The 20947-nt window shown below is 34.4% G+C and overlaps 1 protein-coding gene across 30 annotated transcripts in view; it reads right to left on the reverse strand.

Moving 5' to 3' along the window:
* The window catches only part of ADGRL3 (adhesion G protein-coupled receptor L3), an 861253-nt gene that overhangs the window by 668048 nt on the left and 172258 nt on the right, over positions 1-20947 (reverse strand). For 27 of the 30 annotated variants that reach the window (XM_034958747.4, XM_057302096.2, XM_055111507.2 and 24 more), the window contains one exon: positions 10515-10580. The exons of the other annotated variants lie outside the window; for them this stretch is intronic. The gene's annotated coding sequence lies outside the window, so the exon portion shown is untranslated. The remainder of the gene's footprint in view (positions 1-10514; positions 10581-20947) is intronic. 30 annotated transcript variants of the gene reach the window in all.

Raw genomic sequence — 20947 nt, forward strand, 5'->3', positions numbered from 1 at the left:
GCACACCAGACACTAATACAATATGTACTAAATAAATGATTTATTTTAAAGTAAATTAAAATTGACATATTTTATTATTCATTCCTCTTCAAGAGTTATGATGATATTCATTAGCATTTCAAATTAGCATTTGAAAGACGGTACTTAATGTTCTGCATTACACCAATAGAAGTAAAAGTAATATTTTTAATGTCTCCTTTTCTTGTAAGTATATAAGCTTGAAACTTTTAAAAATGTATATTCACCCTGAAAAAAATGATAATTTATAATAAAGCCTGTGTTTCATAATTAAGTAAAGGCTCTAAATTATTATTGACATTTTAAAATCTGAAAAAAATTGAAAAATGTAATTCTCAATAAAATCTCATTATACTAAAAAAATGAGGAAATGAGTTTACATTTACTCTTGTATTTGCTTAATCTAAATTACATCTAAAAGTTTTTTAATATTAAAATTTTGAAAAACATTACAAAAATTAATGATTCTATAATATTTAAGCTTCTGGATTACTTAGTGGATTTCTGTCAGGCACCAAAACTGTTTTTCTTCAAGTATTTTTTTAAGGTCTTTAAAAATGTGCATATCATTGACTTCTGACAGAGTATACTAAACACAGAGGCCAACTAACTTTTTCTTCTCAATGACCCAAGACCATCACAGAATTGCAACATCATATTTTTTTAGATCAAGAAGGTCATTTGTGGATAATCTAGTGCTGTTCTTGCTAATTGGACAAATGAGAATACTACAATCCAGGGAGACTGTGTGGTGTGTCCTGGGTCTCAGAGCAAGTTAATGGCAAAACCAGGCTTAGAATGAAGAGAACCTTATCCAGGGTTCTTCCTAATAGGAACCACATTCGAAAATTGTGTATAACTCAGCGGCTCTTAGATAGATAGGGAAACTTTGCTGTGACATATAAGGGATGTAGCCAGCTATATTTAATAATTTTATGATGATTTTTAGTGTTTATTTGGTTCCTATTCCTAATATCCAATGCCAGATTCATGTTTTGTTGTTAGTATTTCCATCGTTTCATAATTTGGTGTATTTAATCTGAGAGGTTTTGTATACTAGATGACCAAATTTGTTAGAATATATTTTCTCATGAGGCTCTTTTCTCTATTTCTTTTTTTTTCCTTTTTTATTCTTTTTTTTTTTTTTTTTTTTTTTTTTTTTTTTTTTTTTTGAGACGGAGTCTCGCTCTGTCACCAGGCTGGAGTGCAGTGGCGCGATCTGGGCTCACTGCAACCTCTGCTTACCGGGTTCAAGCGATTCTCCTGCCTCAGCCCACCAAGTAGCTGGGACTACAGGCGCAAGCCACCATGCCCAGCTAGTTTTTGTATTCTTAGTAGAGATGGGGTTTCACCATGTTGGCCAGGATGGTCTCGATCTCCTGACCTCGTGATCTGCCTTCCCTCTGCCTCCTAAAGTGCTGGGATTACACGCGTGAGCCACCGCGCCCGGCGCCGGAGACTCTTTTCTATGTAAAAAGAAAACCATTTATGCGTGTAAATTCTGAAGGGCACTTGACGTGAGCTTTAATTAGAATAAAACAGCTGAATATCCATCCAGTACCGAAAACAGTTAAACCTTATTTCTATGGTCAATTGTTTTGGCATCGTCTACGATAGGAAACAAGACAAAACTCATAAAGAAAAGACAAAAATATCATGGAAAGAAAATATCATAAAAGTAGCATTTTGGCCGGGCGCGGGGGCTCACGCCTGTAATCCCAGCACTTTGGGAGGCCCAGGCGGGTGGATCATGAGGTCAGGAGACCGAGACCATCCTGGCTAACACGGCAAAACCCCATCTCTACTAAAAATACAAAAAAAAAAAAAAAAAAAAAAAAATTAGCCGGTCGTGGTGGCCGGCGCCTGTAGTCCCAGCTACTCGGGAGACTGAGGCAGGAGAATGGCATGAACCTGGGAGGCGGAGCTTGCAGTGAGCCGAGCTCGCGCCACTGCACTCCAGCCTGGGTGACAGAGCCAGACTCCATCTCAAAAAAAAAAAAAAAAAAAAAAAAAAAGTAGCATTTTTCATTTGGATAATTTTCTTACCTAAATCTAAACAGCAATAAAAGCAGGTCTTGCCATAGTCATCCTAGTGTTAAAAAAATTAACAAAATCCAGTGTTTGAAGAAGATAAAACTTTCTGCATACCAACAATTTAATAAAAATGGCACCATAAATAGAAATAAATAGAAACTGGAACAAAACAGGTAATAGAAATGAAACTTAGAAATTAAAAAAAAATCAATAGATAGACTTACTATATGACCAGCAATCCCACACTTGGGTATTTAACCTAGAGTGATGAAAACTGACGTACATACATGCAGACTCACACACATTGCAAATGAATGTTCATAACAACTTTGATGTGGTTTGGATGTTTGTCCCCTCCAAACATCATGTTGAAATGTAATCCCTAATGCCAGAGGTGTAGCCTGGTATGAGGTGATTGGGTCATGGAGGTGAATCCCTCATGAATGGCTTGGTACCCTTCTTGAGGTAAGGAGTGAGTTCTCACTCTGAGTTCACGTGAGATCTGGGTTTTTAAAAGAGTGTGGCACCACCCCCACCTGTGTCTCTTGCTTTCTCTCTGGCCATGAGTTACACCGGGCCCTCTTTGCCTTCTGCCATGACTGTAAATTCCCTGAGGCCCCCAGCAGGAACAGATGCTGGGGCCATGCTTCCTGTGCAGCCTGGAGAACTATGAGCCACAATAAACCCTTTTCTGTTTATAAATTGCCTTGTCTCTAGCAGTATTTTATAGGAGTACGAATGAACTAACACAATCTTTATTATCATTACAAATTAGAAATAACTCGTGTTTTTCAATAGGTAGATAAATGAACTGAGATACATCTATACAATAAAATATTAATCAGCAATTTAAAAAGGAATGAATTATTGGGGCACTCAACAACAGGGATGAACCTCAAAGGCATTATGCTGAGAAAAAGAAGTCAATCACAAAAGGCTACACATTGTACGATACATAGGAATGGAGAACAGACCAGTGGCTGCTGGGAGTTAGGGGCAGAGGCAGAGTTTGACTACACAGAAGCAGCACTAGGGAATTTTTAGGTGATAAAACTGTTTTGTATCCTAATTGTGGTAAAAATTACACAATTCTCTACAGGTTTTCCATTTCATAGAATTTTCTACAGAAAACAAAGCATACAAACAAAAAGACTACAAGCATAAATACACATGGAAAGGCAACAGTTGTGGTTGCATGGGTATATCTATTTGTTAATTCATCAAATATTTACAATAACTAATTTTAAATGTATGTTCTCAAAAAATTTAAATGTATATTGTCAACTGAAAGAGAACAATGAACAAATCCCCCTCCTGCAAGAAAACAAAATGTCAATAGCTAATAATGCACTGTTTAGCTATGACACAAAACACCAATCTATAAATATTTATAGCTCAGAACAGACCTCACTCTATTCAACGTAGCATCCTTGATTCAGGCAGAAATAAGCAGCCTTTTTTGGACCATCATAATACTTTTTCAATGCTGTGGATTAGACACAGTCGTGGACACTTTAAGATAAATAAGGTCTGGTCAAGACAAGGATCAGAACACAAGATTTTGACTGGGCTACTGCTAGCTCAGGGTTTAGCCGTAAAAATAAGAAAAAATAGAGAGTTAACATAGCAATGAGTATGCACTCACTTTATAACATAAAAATCTAGTAATAAACATTTTAAAATAACTAAATTTTAAAATTAGTCATTATTTTAAAATTTAACATAAGTTTTAACAGATTTAGTGAGAAAAGCTATACACACCAAAAATACTGATCCAAATAATTGGTTATAACCTTTGTAAAATTCTGTTAAAAATGAATTTTATTTTTGTTTTGGAGGGAAAAAAAGTATTATTGTTGTTTTGTATACACTCCATTTGCTGTTCATGGCTTCACAGCCCGCTCTGTGGATTAAGTAGTAGCTGACAACTTTTGCTTTGCTCAACTGACTGGCAGCTATCATTCGAATGCCAGACTTATCTTTATGTAGATTTCTAAAGGTCACCATTTATGCATGTAAATTCTGAAGGGCACTAACTATATACAGCTGACAGATTCTGACAGCCACGATATCTCCAAGAGAGGAATAAGCAGGAATGACTGTCTGAATAATTAATGTGCTTTTACCCTGCCCATAGCCAGTTTTTACATCCCACACATTTTGACTGTGGTTTTGAAATTAATTAGAAAACATAATCTCATAGCAAACCAAAACTTCTTTTTAAATTTTCTATAAAAAAGGGGTAAAAAAGCGAGACAATTAATGACCTTCAGTTTAAAGTGTAAATTTATAGAAATCACTCCTACCTAGAGATGAAAATTAACATCTGGCTCTGGATATTATTTCTGTAAAAAAACAGACATTACTATTTCTGTGAAGACATTACATCGTTACTGTATAAAAAGTGTATAAAAGCAAATAAGCAACGAATTCTGCTCCCTACACTGCTCAGTAAATGGCCCCATCACAAACAGGGTTGCCACTTTCAAACCTGCGACTCATTCCTGATTTCAACTTTTCTCTCACTACTCAAATGCAATCAGTCACTAAGACCTATCAACTGCCTTCTAAATAATCTTAAATGTGTTACTCCCACTCAATCCCCATTGTTGTTGTGTTAAACTGGATCTTTCTCATACCTCACCTGAGTTATTGCAAATATTTCCTGGGTAATCCACCTGCATCCAGTCACATGATCATGCATGCTGCTTCCAGAGTTATCTTTCTAATATACAAATCCATGAGCAAAGCCAATGGTGCAATATAAAAGACACATAAAAACAGAAAAGGATGCTATAAAGAGGAAATATTTAGAATACATAAAATAATGGAAGGAGGCAATAAACAAATTTTGTGTAATGTGGTAATATATGCTCTGGAGAAAAAATAAGGCAGGAGATGGGGGTAGAGGCTACTCCCAAACAGTTTCCATTTTAAATGGGAATGTGCAGGGAAGGCTGCCATGAGAAGAGAATACCTGAAGTCTAGGAAACAAGCCACATGAATAACTGGGAAGACTGATAGGTAGAAAGGCCCACACTCTTAGGTAGAGTGGCCTAGTGTGTTCCACACGCAGCAATGAAGCCAGGGCAGCTGGAGAGCAGAGAAGGTTGAAGATGGAACAGGTCTCCATTTGCTGTCTGTGACAACAGTGGAGCAAGGAAAACAGGAGGGTGATGTAATTATCCACATAGAAGAGGACTGTGATTTGGACAAAGGTAGTAGCCTAAGAGGTGTTAGAAGTGGTCAGACAGAATATGCTGATGGATGTGTGAGATAGAGGATTAAGGAACTACTCCAATAATTTGTGCCCAAAGAACTGTAAGAATGGAGCCATTAACCCAAACTTCTGTGAGAATGATGTTACTGCATAGGATTTCTTATTTCCTATGAAAAATAGACCTTCTCCAGCACATCTTTCCTTTTGAGGCTCAAAAAACTGTAGTGTATTTTACAAACACTTACATAGTCCTTAAGATAGGCATCGTTCTATTCTAAATGCTGTATGGTAGATCATATTGTTAACCCAATTATGCAGGTGAGGAAAGTGAAGCAAAGAGAGGATAGATACCATGCCCAAGGTCCTCTATTGACGCTGTCTTCAAAATTTGAGCTCTTTATTTCCTCTCAGTTGTTTTGTGTATTTTATTATTAAAATGGAGTCCAGAGGCCCCCAGAGCTGATAGTGGGAGAGGGGTGGATGATGATGGATACGTTTGTTGTGGGAAGTCAGGGACCCCAAATGGAGGGACCCGCTGAAACCATGGCAGAAGAACATGGATTGTGAAGATTTTATGGACATTTGTTAGTTCCCCAAATTAATACTTTTATAATTTCTTATGCCTGTCTTTACTGCAATCTCTAAACATAAGTTGTGAAGATTTCATGGACACTTATCACTTCCCCAATCAATACCCTTGTGATTTCCTATGCCTGTCTTTACTTTAATCTCTTAATCCTGTCAGCTGAGGAGGATGTATATCGCCTCAGGACCCTGTAATAATTGCATTAACTGCACAAATTGTACAGCATGTGTGTTTAAACAATATGAAATCTGGGCACTTTGAAAAAAGAACAGGATAACAGCAATTGTTCAGGGAATAAGAGAGATAACTTAAACTCTGACCGCCGGTGAGCCGGGCGGAACAGAGCCGTATTTCTCTTCTTTCAAAAGCAAATTGGAGAAATATCACTGAATTCTTTTTCTCAGCATGGAACATCCCTGAGAAAGAGAATGTGCACCTGGGAGTGGGTCTCTAAACTGGTCCCCCTGGGGCGTGGTCGTCTCTTATGGTCGAGGCTGCAGAGATGAAATAAACTCCAGTCTCCCATAGCGATCCCAGGTTTATTAGGAAGAGGAAATTCCCACCTAATAAATTTTAGTCAGACCAGTTGATCTCAAAACCTCGTCTCCTGATAAGATGTTATCAATGACAACGGTGCCCAAAACTTCATTAGCAATTTTAATTTCACCTCGGTCCTGTGGTCCTGTGGTCCTGTGATCTTGCCCTGCCTCCACTTGCCTTGTGATATTCTATTACCCTGTTAAGTACTTGATGTCTGTCACCCACACCTCTTCGCACACTCCCTTCCCTTTTGAAAATCCCTAATAAAAACTTGGTTTTTGTGGCTTGTGGGGTATCACGGGTCCTACCAACGTGTGATGTCTCCCCCAGATGCCCAGCTTTAGAATTTCTCTCTTTTGTACTCTGTCCCTTTATTTCTCAAGGCGGCCGACGCTTAGGAAAAATAGAAAAGAACCTACGTGATTATTGGGGCAGGTCCCCCGATATACGTTCTAGATCTTGATTTTGGTGATATTTTCACAATTTTATGTGCTTGTCAAAACACATTCATATGTTGCAAGGACTGAATTCATTATATATAAAATAGATATCAATAAACCAGCCTTTAAAAAATACAATCTAGCAAATATAAATTGACACATATTGGAAATACATATTTTGTCCAAATGAAGACTGAATTTCTCATATTATATAATCCATTCTAATACTTATTTTTTCTGATTAAGGCAGTGTTTTCTATGTCATCTTCTAAAAATATTTGCTGATAAAGTAATACATTCTTATTTGTTGCCATATTTTTCTCATGTGATTTCAGCCATTTTTACCACAGCAGAAAGAGCTACACTTTCTCTAATGACTTTATGCCTTCCCTGCAAGAAATCTCCAATGAGGCTTCTAAAGATTTATCACAAAGTTTAGTAAAAATTTGTAAATTGCTAGATTGACCATGAGTATAAACCCTGCTGAACAAAACCAGAGGTTTTACATGTATGTTCTAGATGTTAATTTATTACAAATCTTACTATTTATTTTGCTGTGTACTATCATTAACTTATACCTCAAAACAAAATATATTCTTAGGACAAGTTTAATCACTTAGAATTTAAGAGTCAAATCCATATTTCATAGTCTTCTTGATTATTTTAAGTTTTTGGCTAGCTCCTTAATAAATCTGAGTAGTGTTTATGTTATATAATGAAACTGAAAAATAACCTATAATAGAATTAGGGGAAATATCAGCTGCCATTTTCTTAATGTTGCCTTGGTCATGTATTAGTAAAATAATCTTCGTTTTTCCAATTTTGACGTTAGGGCTACATAAAAGCAATTTTCTAGATGTGAGGACTCGTTTAGTTAAAAATGATAGTAATTCCATAAATACACTTAACCAAATACATGCAACATGAGTACAGTAAAATACCCTTTCAAACAACCACCACCATCAAAATCCCAATGAGTAGCCACTTGACATCCAATAGGATGGCTGTAATCAAAATGACAGACAATAACAACTTTTGGCAAGGATACAGCAAAATTGAAACACTCACACGGTTCTAATGGAAATGTAAAATGGTGCAGCCACTTTGGAAAACAATTTGGAAGTTCCTAAGAAAGCTAAACATACAGTTAACATGTGACCCAGGAAATTCAACCCTAGGTATATATCCAAGAGAAATAAATACATACACCTACACAAAAACTTGTACAGAAATCTCCAAAGAAAAGTTATTCATAAGAGCTTAAACATTTCAAAAAGTCCATCAACTAAAAAATGGATAAACAAAATGTGGTGTATATCCATATAATTGAATATTATTCAGCCATAAAAGAAATGAAGTAATGATTCATGTTACAACAAGGGTGAAACTTGCAAACATTATACTAACTGAAAAAGACACACACAAAAGGCCAAACATATGATTCTATTTATATGGTAGACCCTCAGTGATAGTATGTTAGTGGTTGCCAGAGGGTGGGGCAAGAGTGGAATGAAAAGTAACTGCTAACGGATACAAGGTTTCCTTTTGGGGAAATAAAAATATTCTGAAAGTAGAGAGCAGTGATAGCTGCACAACTTTGTGAATATAGTTTAAAAAAACAGTGAATTGTATACTTTGAAATGGTAAATTTATGGTATATGAATTATATCTCAATTAAAATATTAGAAAACAAACCTGCCAAACATTTAACGGGGCAACAATCCCTATGATTTCTCCATAAACTTCATATTTGGGACCTGTGGCAGTCATTAAATTAAACATTATTTAGCCGTAATGCTTTCTGATTTTTCATAAAGAAAGTAAATATGAGGAGATGTTCTGAAATTTTATTCCAACATACCCCTGAATACTTTTGAACACTCTGGGGGCATCTAGAATAGAAAATTAAGCTTTTGTGGCAAACATGATACTTCACAGACTGTTCCAAGCCAGCTTCGCCTGACTCCTCTCCTAACATTGTCTCACCACATATGTAATCCTGCAGCCACAGTGGAAACAGCAATCCTTCAATGGCCATCCCTTGCTCTTTCACAAACTAGTGTGTGGGCCTGGAATGTATAACCTCACCTTCCCTGTCACAACAACTCCTCCGTGAATTTCACAGCTTCTGTGAAGGTTTCGGCGCCTCCAGCAGAAGTGAACTGCTCCCACCTTTCTTTCTGCAGCAATCTGTCAGGAACTCTCAAAATGTGCACAATAGTATCTGCAGTACTTCATCTTTCTCAGTAGTTTTTAATATGTCCACAGCAAACATATCTAAGTTTGTTTGGATTAATTTTTGTAAAAAGGATGATTGCCTGAGCGTGTTTTGTATATTGATTTATTTCACCAACATTAAGTACCAAATAAACTATTATATATTCAACTTTGTAAAAGAATGGCTGCCAAATTTAGTTGTTAATGTACAAATAAGCTAATAAATATAAATGAAAGAGTCAATCACATCTATTCTGAAAGAAGGAAATAATATTAATTGTTTGCAAATGTGACTGAGTGTGAAGAAGAAAACACTGACAAGAAATTCCAAATGAAAGAGATTCAATCACATCTCTTCTGTAAAACAGGAACAACATTGCTTGCATGTAGAAATAAATAGGGGGAAGAAAACAATGACAAAGAAATTAAAGCAAAAATATTTAAAAGACAAAACATCAACTGGAAAACGTAGTGCACAGAAAGGCAAGTGCAATATTTTTACAGTTTTAAGTCACTCTTTACTCCCAAAGCTCAGAAAAAAAGTACGGAATATTTGAAAATAGATGATAGCAATTAAAGTACATATCAATTATGTCAATAATTCAAAATGAAATGAACTTAAATCATTTTAATATGAAGAACAATAAGAAAGTTGATATTTCAAATATTAGGCTCTGTATTTATAATAATGTACATGCTAAACTTTACTAAGTAACTTTACAGGAATTACTTTCAGTAACTTCAAGAAAAGAGGAAATTCTCATTGAACTGTTGATTGATTAATATGTGGGCCTGTTTTGCCTTCTATGATTTTCTGGGGAAGATGTAAATATGGATATTGACTTAAAGTTACACTGCTTGAAATGTTTTATGCTGGACTTCATAAACATATTTCTGATAAATAACAACATAATTTTTAAAGTAATTTGCTTAATATTAAACATCGTGTTGCTACCAAAAGAATATATCTTATTACCTAATATTTATATTCAACATTATGAATATGTAATTGAAAACTGAATGAATTAAAGAAAAATGACTTTAACACATTGTGTTAGTGTACATGTAGCAACTGAAAAAAACTCAATATGGTTATTCTACATTAGTTAAGAAAGTAATAAAACATATGTGCCTTTCTGAAAAGGTGAAGACCTATTAAAACTGTTATTTTTAGCTCATTTATTTTTCATATAACTGGAGTATATTTCCTCACAACAGCAATATTTTTAATTAGATCACTTATAATTTGTTCACAAGAAATATGATTTTTGGAAAATGTATAACAAGAAATGGCAATTTATTTTCCAAAAATATGTAAAATTCCATTTTAGTAACACATTACAAATATGCTGATGTTTCAATATGATAAAGACTCATAAAATAATATATTAACTTGAATGTAAATATTTTTAAATAAATTTTGAAATTATATGGTTGGCAATAATAATCTACTAATTACCTTAATTTGCTCTTCAATTGCTAAAAATCCATGTTTTTTTCCTCCGATTTACCAAATTAAACATTTCTGAAAAAAAGAAAAAAATATTTAATTTGATTATGAGAAAAATTAAATATTCTGTTTTATGGTTACAGTTGTAGAACGCTTTGAATATTTCCTGTTGGTTGTCAAGTCTATTATTTCCCACAATGCCTGAGGTCTCACAGCAGAACTATGGTATGTAGAGGAAATTTAGGGTGCAGATGACACATCTTCCTAGACTATCTAATTTATTATAATGTTTACTGGGAAAATTGATGGATTTGGTAGCTACAGATTTCTTTTCCTAATTAAAAGACTATAACAGTTTTTAATATAAATTTTGCTATTTCCAAGAAATGTCCCTATTTCTTGCCACAGGCTCTTCTAGCTAAGATACTGGGATTGATTAGTCTTACCACTTTTGCCATTAGGTAACAGGCATAGAAAACAAATTGAGAAGCACCTTAGCACATCTAATCATACACATATACATACGCACACCCTTATTTATGTATACAGACACAAATACTGTAATCTATTTATTCACAATAATCTAAATAAATTTGGATTTAAAAAATAGAAAGAAATAAACAAAAATGTAAGTTTATTTAAATGAAAGATTTATAGAGGCATTTGAGTTTTTATTTTCTTTAAATTACCATAATTTTTTAATTTTATTAAACAAATAATAAAACAGACTTTTTACACCCAGAAAATAGTATTATCCTTCAAAGTATTTTCTTTAGATATTTAATATTTTCTAATGGTTTTGCAACTGGCCATATCAATTTTTGAATGTTCTAGTACGTCTATTTAAAGAGCTTTACACAAAGCTCTTTAGTTTTAGTTACTAGTTTGTGACTACACAAAGAGCTTTACACAAAGCTCTTTGTATTAGTTAATTATTATTATATTTAGTATTTATTTATGCTATTAGTGTTAGTATGCAATCAGGAGGTTAAGTAACTATATACATGCTAAACAGTGACAAAATCCATTATCTATTCTAGAATTTTGCCCCCAAATGGATAAAGAATGAGATACAGGGCAGAAAGTCAATAGCATAAAATTAAAGTTGAGCTCTACTTTACCAAATCACTATTGATTAAAATAAGATATACTATGATATAAAATGAAAACAAATTAGTGAAAGCTATTCACTAATAAAAGCATTATATTTTGTTCAGGGACTTAAAAAATATTAAAGCAATGAAACTCACTGTATCTTTTGGAGTGAGTGTCCACTTCTATTTGCCCAATTAGTGAGGTTTTTGTACCACAAGAACAATTCAAGTCATACTTGAATGCCACACTTGACTGCTTGGGCAGGAAAAACAAATTTTTAATCAACTGCTTAAATTTCACTGGATGATCATTCTAGCATGCTCTCTCAATAATTATTGGCTGTCACTTTTTTCCCTGGTTTTTGAAGAACTGGCGTATCTCATCTTCAAATGTTCTACATATCTAAACAATCATGGGTTGTTCTCTACAGGTTTACCTACAATACTATCACCTTTAAGATCTTTTATTTTTTTCCCTCCCATCTGGGAAATACATTCTGACATCCAAGCATGACTAATTTCACAAAGTTCTCCCTGATACTACCAAACCCACTCCACCACAGATAAAACCAATCTTATCTTCCCTGACACTCCTATACCTCTTTGTACATTTCTCTATTTTGTTGAAAGCTACACTACAATATGAATTGCTAGAGAACAGAGACTGTGGCTTCTTCAATCTGTATCACCCCTCTCTAAGGAACCAAACACCTAACCGCGCCATGAAATGCTGACTGGGTAAACAAAACATTTCCATTTCTTAATTAAACACACATACACACACACAGACACACACACACACAAACTTGTTTATTGGAAACTGTCTGTATTGGCTGCACATAAATTGAGACCAAAAACAAAAGTACACTATTATATGTGTCTTTGAATTTCCTTGTATAGCTACCTTTATAGATTCTTTTTCTTTTTATAGGTAAGGACAGAGAATCTTCCATTTACACTTTGGCTATTCAACATCTCAATGCCTTTCTCAATTACAGCCACTTATGACACTTGAGAGTCAGCGGACAGCTCCAACCAAGGACAAGCTTACATAGAGCCACTTAGCCTGCTAATGAGAAGGCAACCAGGTGTGAGGGAAAACACCAGAAAGAAAAAGGCGAGCAGGAGGGTGAAGAAAATAGAAAAGAAAACTGCAAGAAGGGCAGGAAAAGGTATTATATCAAATGATACTGTTCTATCAGTAAAAAGTAATACGACTGAATTTCTTTTGTAATTAATAAACTTGATCTAAAAGGGATCTTTTAAAAGGAGCTACTAGAAATATTGTTTTGAGCAATGTGATTATTTAGGAGCAAAGCACTAAGGAAAGACAAAAAATGTAATTTATTTTGGATAAAAATAAATGCCTGCAAATATATGTTCATAGCTTCATTACTTTATAGTTCCGTATCGTTCGAAAGCGACATAAAAAGCAATGCACCAGAAATTATTGCAACTCATTCTAGGTCTTGAGAATTAGATGGAAATGTTTTGAGTTCGAGTAATAGATTGCTTTAATTAAAAATTAAAAGTTAAATTAATTTCTGCTTTAAATCAAACTTTGTAAAGCAATCACATATATAAGATCTCCAAAATGCAAAATAAAATAAAAATGACATTCATCAATTACAAAAAAACTGGAATACATGATACATATGAATGTTCAAGGTACATTTTCTAATCTTAAAATAGAAAGTTTAAAAAGTAGAGAAACTTCATTGATTCATCAAATATTTACTCAATGCCAGGCACTGCTCTAGTTGGTATGAATTCAGGAGTGAACTGAACAGATGAAAATAGCACTCACAGAGCTAACCTCTGCATTCCAGTTGTGGAGCAGTAAGTGAAAGAAAGAGATAGATACATACACATACACACACACAAACACACACACAGAAAATGTGAGTCTGTATCTATACATACACATACACACATTTTCACATACTTATAAAATATATTACTATATTACTATGTGTAATAGATATACATATAAATAATTTACATACATTTTCTATTTATATGTAAAATTCTTACTTTTTTGGCAACTTAAATTCACATTTAACCTTTAAAACAATTCTCTGAGGTTGGTGTGGGTATTAGTGGCAAGGCCAGAATTTGAAGGCAAAAAAGTGAAATTCAGACTCTACATCCTCAAGCCTTTCAAATAACATACTGATTATTACTGCCTATGTTTCTTACCGGGATGTTTATAACGAAAGACGGAAAATAAACTTCCCAAAATCAATATTTTAGAAAATGATCATCTCAGAATTTCATGACACTGATTACTGTTAGAAGACACTTTCACATTTTGGTATTAAAATAAGATTCCAGGAATCCCATTATAAATTAATGTGGAATTAAGATGGAAAATATGTTATTTTCTCAGTCCAAGTGACATTAATTCCAATATTATGTGGCATCACCTACTGAACTATCCAGTCAGGGTTCATGAGTCAATGAAGAAGTGACATGAACAAACGTGTTTTTAAAAGACTATTGTGTTGTCAGTTAATAGATGGCTTTCAGCCTAAGATGACAGTGATATTTTTTAAAAAGGTCACTGATAATTGAGACTTAAAAAACAATACAACGAGTTAGAGAAATTTTTATGATGGAGTATCTTTTTGTCTACAAGAGTTAATCCTTAAATCATTCTTAGAACTAGACAGTTACATATTAGGTATTAGTAATATAATTTTATGATTTGTAAAAAGAAGTATATGGCTTTCATATCCATCATTTCAATTTTTTTGGATGTTAAATAGGAAAATGTGAATCAATGATCTGAAAATAGACATAATTATCACATTTACGACAGTCCACCTCCACAACTAGGCCTTCAAATGTTATCTTTTTACTTATGATGGTCAAATCCTTTTTCCAACTACCCCCTTCAGGTCTCATCCGACTAGTCTATGGGTGAGTTTCAAATATCTTCTACTTTGGTTTCTTATTGATAAGCATCATCTTGTGCCACCTCTCTCTAGATAGTGTTCAGATTGTTTTTTCATCTCTATTTCCAAAATATCATAATCCTCATCACTGTGTAAAATAGAAAATAAATATTCACCCTATTTTACAGATTAGAAAGCTATAATTCACGAATATTACCATGGTTATTACATAAATACTTTAAAGGCAAAAGTCCAAGACAATTTGTACTTGGTTCAACCGCCTGCCACTAATCTTGTCTCACCGGTCTACACACCTCAATAGTACCTCTCAGAACACCATTCAAGCCCCTCTCAAATCTGCCTCGCAAATGGTTCCCAGAACAACCTAAGACTTCATTTTTCTCATGACGATTTTCTGCTCAATAATCCACAAAAGCACTGTTTTATTTTTCACAGAGTCTGGTTTTCAAGAATTTATAAAGGATGAATACAATTTTTGTATTACAAACACCACTTTTTGACACCACCCTACTCCAAATAGAATTTCCATAACAGCGAGCTTGGGTTGCTGACTGGCACCTCAGACAAGATTATTCTGAACAGAGTGGCTTGTCAGCTAATGTGATCCCCTGTACACTTGTTCAAAGTTTTAAATACTGTGCTGAAGTCTCATCTTCCCAAAAAATTAGGCTCAACTGTTTTTGCACAAACTCATCTCTATATGCTTGGTAAACTTTAAATCAGTAGTACAAAGTTTAGTCCTAAATGCACCCATATTTTCTACCTGTTAGCCAATGGCCCCAAGAAAGGGTACTCCATTATATAAAGTATCTGGGGGTGGAACTTTGAGAATGGCTAAATGAGTAGGCTGGCAAATAGTCTCCAAAAAAATCAATGATAAAACTGGACAAAATTGCCAAAAACAACTGTTTCAGGACTATAGAAATTAGCCAGTCATTTAACAAATTAGGAAATGTTTATCAAGAAAAACTACTGAACTTCTGGTAAGAACAATGGGGGTCCTATGTCATTTTGCTTGGGAATTTTCCTGTCTCTCTCCCACCCCCAAATAGGCTTAATATGAGATCAAAAAACAAATCTCAGTAAATATAAAAGGATGAAAAATCATATAAATTGTGTTGCCTAACCAAAACAGAATTAAATTAGAAATAAAAAGAAAAATAGATTTTGGAAATCCCTAAATATTTGAAAGTTTTAACATTTCTATATATCCCAAGGGTCAAAGATGAAATCACAAAAGAAATTAGAAAATATTTTAATTAAATGGAAGCAAAAGCACACCATAGCAAAATTTATGGGATGCAGTGAAAGCAGTACTCAAAGGCAAATTTATAGCTTTAAAAGCCTACATTAGAAAAGTAGGAAGATCTCAAATCAATAATCAAAGCTTCTACCTTAAACAAAGAGAAAAAGAAGAGTGAGCTAAATGCAAAGTAAGCAAAAAAAGAGGGAATAAAGGAAAGAATAGAGGAATAAAGGAAAGAAGGTGTAAACTTTACCAGAAGACCAATGTTAAAATGACTACTAATTATTTAAAATCCCACTGATTATTTATTTATGCTATGAAAAAAATCCCTTACCTTTTCTATCTGGTAGCATTTTCATTTTTAACATGACAAATAGATGAAATTACTCTTAAGCTTCCTCCTCCTTGAAAAACATATAATTGATTTTTTGGTAATACTCAACAGATCTATAAAGGACATAAAAATGTTCAAGAAAAAGGAAACTCACAGGTTATTATTAGGGGAAAAATGCAGAAAATCCAGAGAATGATCCTCAAACCTTAGTCAATATATTACCCAACAATTTTGCTTATAGAAGGCTGAGTTTCATATGTTTTGTTTATATAAATACTAAAATACATTATAATTGATGCAAGGAAGGGAAGAAATATATTGTGGTGACTGTCAGTTTGCCTGTCTGCATATATAAGGTAGGGTAGGATAGGACAGGATAGGAGGATGGGATAGGATATGATACTATACCATTCCGTACCATTCCCTCCATACCATACCATAGGATATGATAGGGAAGGTAAAGGCAAAAGAAGGGAACGGAAGAACCTGTGCTGAGGTGTCTTCTGTATACCCAGCCATTGTGGTAACAGCTAGGAATAGGGCAGTGTAAACAGATACAGATACAGTTCTAGCCCTCAGAGAAGAGATTTTATTAACATTAAAACCAAGGATTAGGTCTTTTCTCTATTTCCTTTAGTGCAGAGAATTATTCTTTCTCAAGTATCAAAAGCTACCCAAAGCTCCCACAGCTTCCATAGCTACAATCAATTCCTTCTTCAAGTTTAGCCGAGGATTGACTCACAGATGCTTCAACTTACGGCTAGTATCTAAGGAACTATGTAGCCATTGTCCTATGACATAATAAAGGAGAAAACAAGAACTGCTGTGAATAACCCACCCTCAGGAAGAGTTCTAGCATTCTGCTGTAGATAGGAAAATAAGAAGCTTCTTATGAAGGGAGAAAAGATGGTAAAATACACAGCAGATGTGACTGATGGAGGCTTGAACAGACATCTAGAAAACGATTCAGTACAAAATGGAAATTCCATATGAGCAAGATGGACTAATGACCTGGGGCAGGGGGTTTCCTGCTCTCCTTTAAATACTTCTGCATTACAAGTAGTCAGCAGCCCATGTCCGTAACCCTAGGAAGACTTGGTGGGCGTCCAGGAAGATATTTCCTCAGCAACGCCTACTCCTTTCTTTCTCTGCTTAAGAAATAGCTTTCAAATTATCAATATTAAAAAAAAAACAGCATTTAATTTACCCTCTGTTTTTATCCCTCAAAAATGGCTATGACTATAATTACACATGACAAGTGGTATTTGCATACTAATCATGGTTTCCAACTTCTATAATGGAATTATTAAGCTTCTCTCATTTATAATAAAATGTGACTACCCTCTATACTTTTAAATGGTAATTTTCTAGTAGAACATGCTGAAATCTACCCTACAGTTTATATCATTTAATAATAATTGTTAAACAGTACATACATTTACATATTCTATGACAAAACAGTTCAAAACAATTGGAAGTTTGCTTTGCAAGTAATGAAAATATAACAATAATTTATATTTAAGTACTTAAGAAGTTTTAGGAAGAAGGGGATTACAAAGATCAATGTTCGTTTGTTCAACTTCAGTAGGAATACAGTATATTTTAATAATAAATATTGTTCAAAATACAAGGGAGTCAAGTCAGGAAAGAAAACATTTGTTCTCAGAATTCCTGTTAAAATGAGAAACTACCACTCATAAAGCAAATAGATAATTTTCAATATATACCTGCAATTAAGTGACACTGATTGCTACTGCTTCTACAAATATGAATTCTAAACTCATGTATTTTTTTCTAAGATGAATATACAAAGAGAACATATAGACCCCTTGGTCTTTATAGGAGCTGTATTTTGGAAAGATTGCATATTAATTAATTCACTTTTAATGTCTTAGAGATATTTACCGTTTACAGAGGCTCTGTACTAAAACATTTTGAAATGTGTTGCAAAATAATCAGCTTTCAACATATATATTATTTAAGCACTCTACCATTGCTCCATGTCCTTTCCTTTCACACTGGTTAAACATACCAAAATCTAACCTGAAACATGCATGCTGGGACAGTGTAAGTCAGAGTAACTCAGGGAGTACACTTGATGATTCATATGATACTTATCTCAGGGTTATGGATGTAGGAAATCTTGTCCCGGTTTATGTCCAAAATTTGAGCAAGAAATTTAAACTTTCATTCAAGCAGAAATGCTCTACTTAAGAAAAAATCCTTTTCTTTAAACATTTATTTATCCTGTCTTTAACCTTCCAGTTTTTAGTTCACAAAACTGTACTTTCTCTTCATGGTAAATTTAGATAAATAAATTTAGAGTTTAATCTTGAACTATTAAATACAGGGAAAAATAGCCTAAGAACAAGTTATTGTGCCAACACATGCTACCAAATACCTTCTACAGACTCATGATAGATTTTTTTTAAGAGTTACCAAATTTTTGTAAACTTACGCAGTTTCTGAATGTCAGTTCCAGAAAAATGATTTTTATGTCACATATCTAGAAGGCCAAATTGTCAGGTGATACGAATCTCACAAAACTCCAATATGCCAGAATCCTTACTGTTTTACTAAACACAAGAACCTGGCATCTAATGAAGTGTTCTCAGAGGTTTAAAATAGTTTGGATTGCCAAGCCAGACACTGAATCTCAGATGAGCTTTTTCTAAAAATCCTCATTCCTCTGGTCATTAAAAAAAAATCAATAAATGTATTCTAACTAAAGTTTAAAAAGCTTCTGAGAAGTGACCTCTGCCAAAGTGTTTTGGGAACATTCCAACTGTGAAGGGGGCAGAATGTGGGATCAAAAAGCAGAAAGAAGGAAATAAAGAAATGCTTCTGCACAAGTGAAAAAAAAAATCTGGCTGGAGGTCTGAAAGGGATTAACTTACATATCAAATATCAGATTTCCATTGCATTGCCATTCTGCTTTCTCCTTTTTTCTCTGCCCCCTTCCCACATTGCCTGTAGTTCATTGCATGAAGCTTTATTTCTCACTTTGTCTAAGATTTCAAGCAGAAAATCTTCAGTACTGAGGTCTTAAAAATGTGCTTCATGTTCCACAGTAATAGTCCCTTATCTGAGACTCCAACATCTGGAAATCAAACCAATGTAACTTACAAGCCTGAATCAGAAAACATGTTTGTGAAAAAAAAAGGCACACTGCACTAAAATTCAACTCAACTTCATGGAGAGGCCCTCAATCAAGACCTACTTATTCTTTCTTTCCTATACAGAGTTCTAACAAAGAGAAATCAGAAGAAGCAAAAGCAGAGTATTGACAAACTGACATCCAGAAGAAATACCTAAAGCTCTGAGAAAAACAGAAAGAACTTTGGAAATAGTTCTACTATTCAAATGCAAACATCTGCAGTGGACACTTGAATAGGAGGGATATTTGCCCCAACTTTTCAGAAATTTTTTTCTACCCAAAGAATTCCCCCCACACCCACCCAAACAAGATCCTAGATAACTGAAGTTTTACTCATACATGATTCAAGCTAGTCATAATAAGGTTAGGTAATACTGGTATTACAGAGAAGCAAAGTTAACCCCCTTGAAGAAGTTCAAAGGATTTGTGTATGTGTGGGTATTTTACTCTGCCTTTTGAGGACATTACTTTTAAGTATTTATATTTTATGTCTATATGTTATAGACATAAAAAGAAGAGTATATAAATCTACATTTTAAGTTATTTAGATATTGCATGACTATTGGGGGAAAATTCATATCATCCTTTCAAATAAGGTTCATTAAAATTTTTTTAACCTGTTGGCTTTTTGTAGGAAAAAGTTAATGCATCCATAGACCTTTTTTAAAATAATGGATGTTGCATACAGCTAGCAACACAACTCTTTAAAAAGTAAAAAAGTCTATTAAAGTGAAACAATATTTTTCAGAATAACAATAGTCAAAGAACAGCAAACTATGAAAATGATTTACCTGAATTAAAGTATTGCATTATTTTTAAATTTAATTGATGCTGAATTTAATTTCCATTGTTACTAAATGTAATCAATTCGTTTTGAAGTATGCATTCAAAAGATATAAAGGAAATGCTAATAACAAAACTTTTAACATTTTAACATTTTTTCTACTTTCCCCCTTAACAATGAAAGTTAAATTCTCAAATTCATATGGGATAAATGTGCAAACATACTTTTATATATACCTATAAATGAAAAATTCTTATGTCTCTTATTACTTTAGGATACTATTTCAAATTATATGCTTATTACAATTTTAAGAATAGCATGCTGTGGTTATTACAATAAAAAATCAAGAGCAAAGATGAACTAGATATTTTAGAAAAAGCGACAGAGTTGGAGGAGCCAAGATGGCCGAATAGGAACAGCTCCAGTCTACAGCTCCCAGCCTGAGCGACGCAGAAGACGGGTGATTTCTGCATTTCCATCTGAGGTACCGGGTTCATCTCACTAGGGAGTGCCAGACAGTGGGCGCAGGTCAGTGGGTGCGCGCACTGTGCGCAAGCCGAAGCAGGGCGAGGCACTGCCTCACTCGGGAAGCACAAGGGGTCAGGGAGTTCCCTTTCCTAATCAAAGAAAGGGGTGACCGACCGCACCTGGAGAATCGGGTCACTCCCACCCGAATACTGCGCTTTTCCGACGGGCTTAAAAAATGGCGCACCACAAGATTATATCTCGCACCTGGCTTGGAGGGTCCTATCCCACGGAGTCTCGCTGATTGCTAGCACAGCAGTCTGAGATCAAACTGCAAGGCGGCAGCGAGGCTGGGGGAGGGGCGCCCACCATTGCCCAGGCTTGCTTAGGTAAACAAAGCAGCAGGGAAGCTCGAACTGGGTGGAGCCCACCACAGCTCAAGGA

The sequence above is a fragment of the Pan paniscus genome, chromosome 3 (assembly GCF_029289425.2).
Source record: "Pan paniscus chromosome 3, NHGRI_mPanPan1-v2.0_pri, whole genome shotgun sequence".
Lineage (NCBI taxonomy): Eukaryota > Metazoa > Chordata > Mammalia > Primates > Hominidae > Pan > Pan paniscus.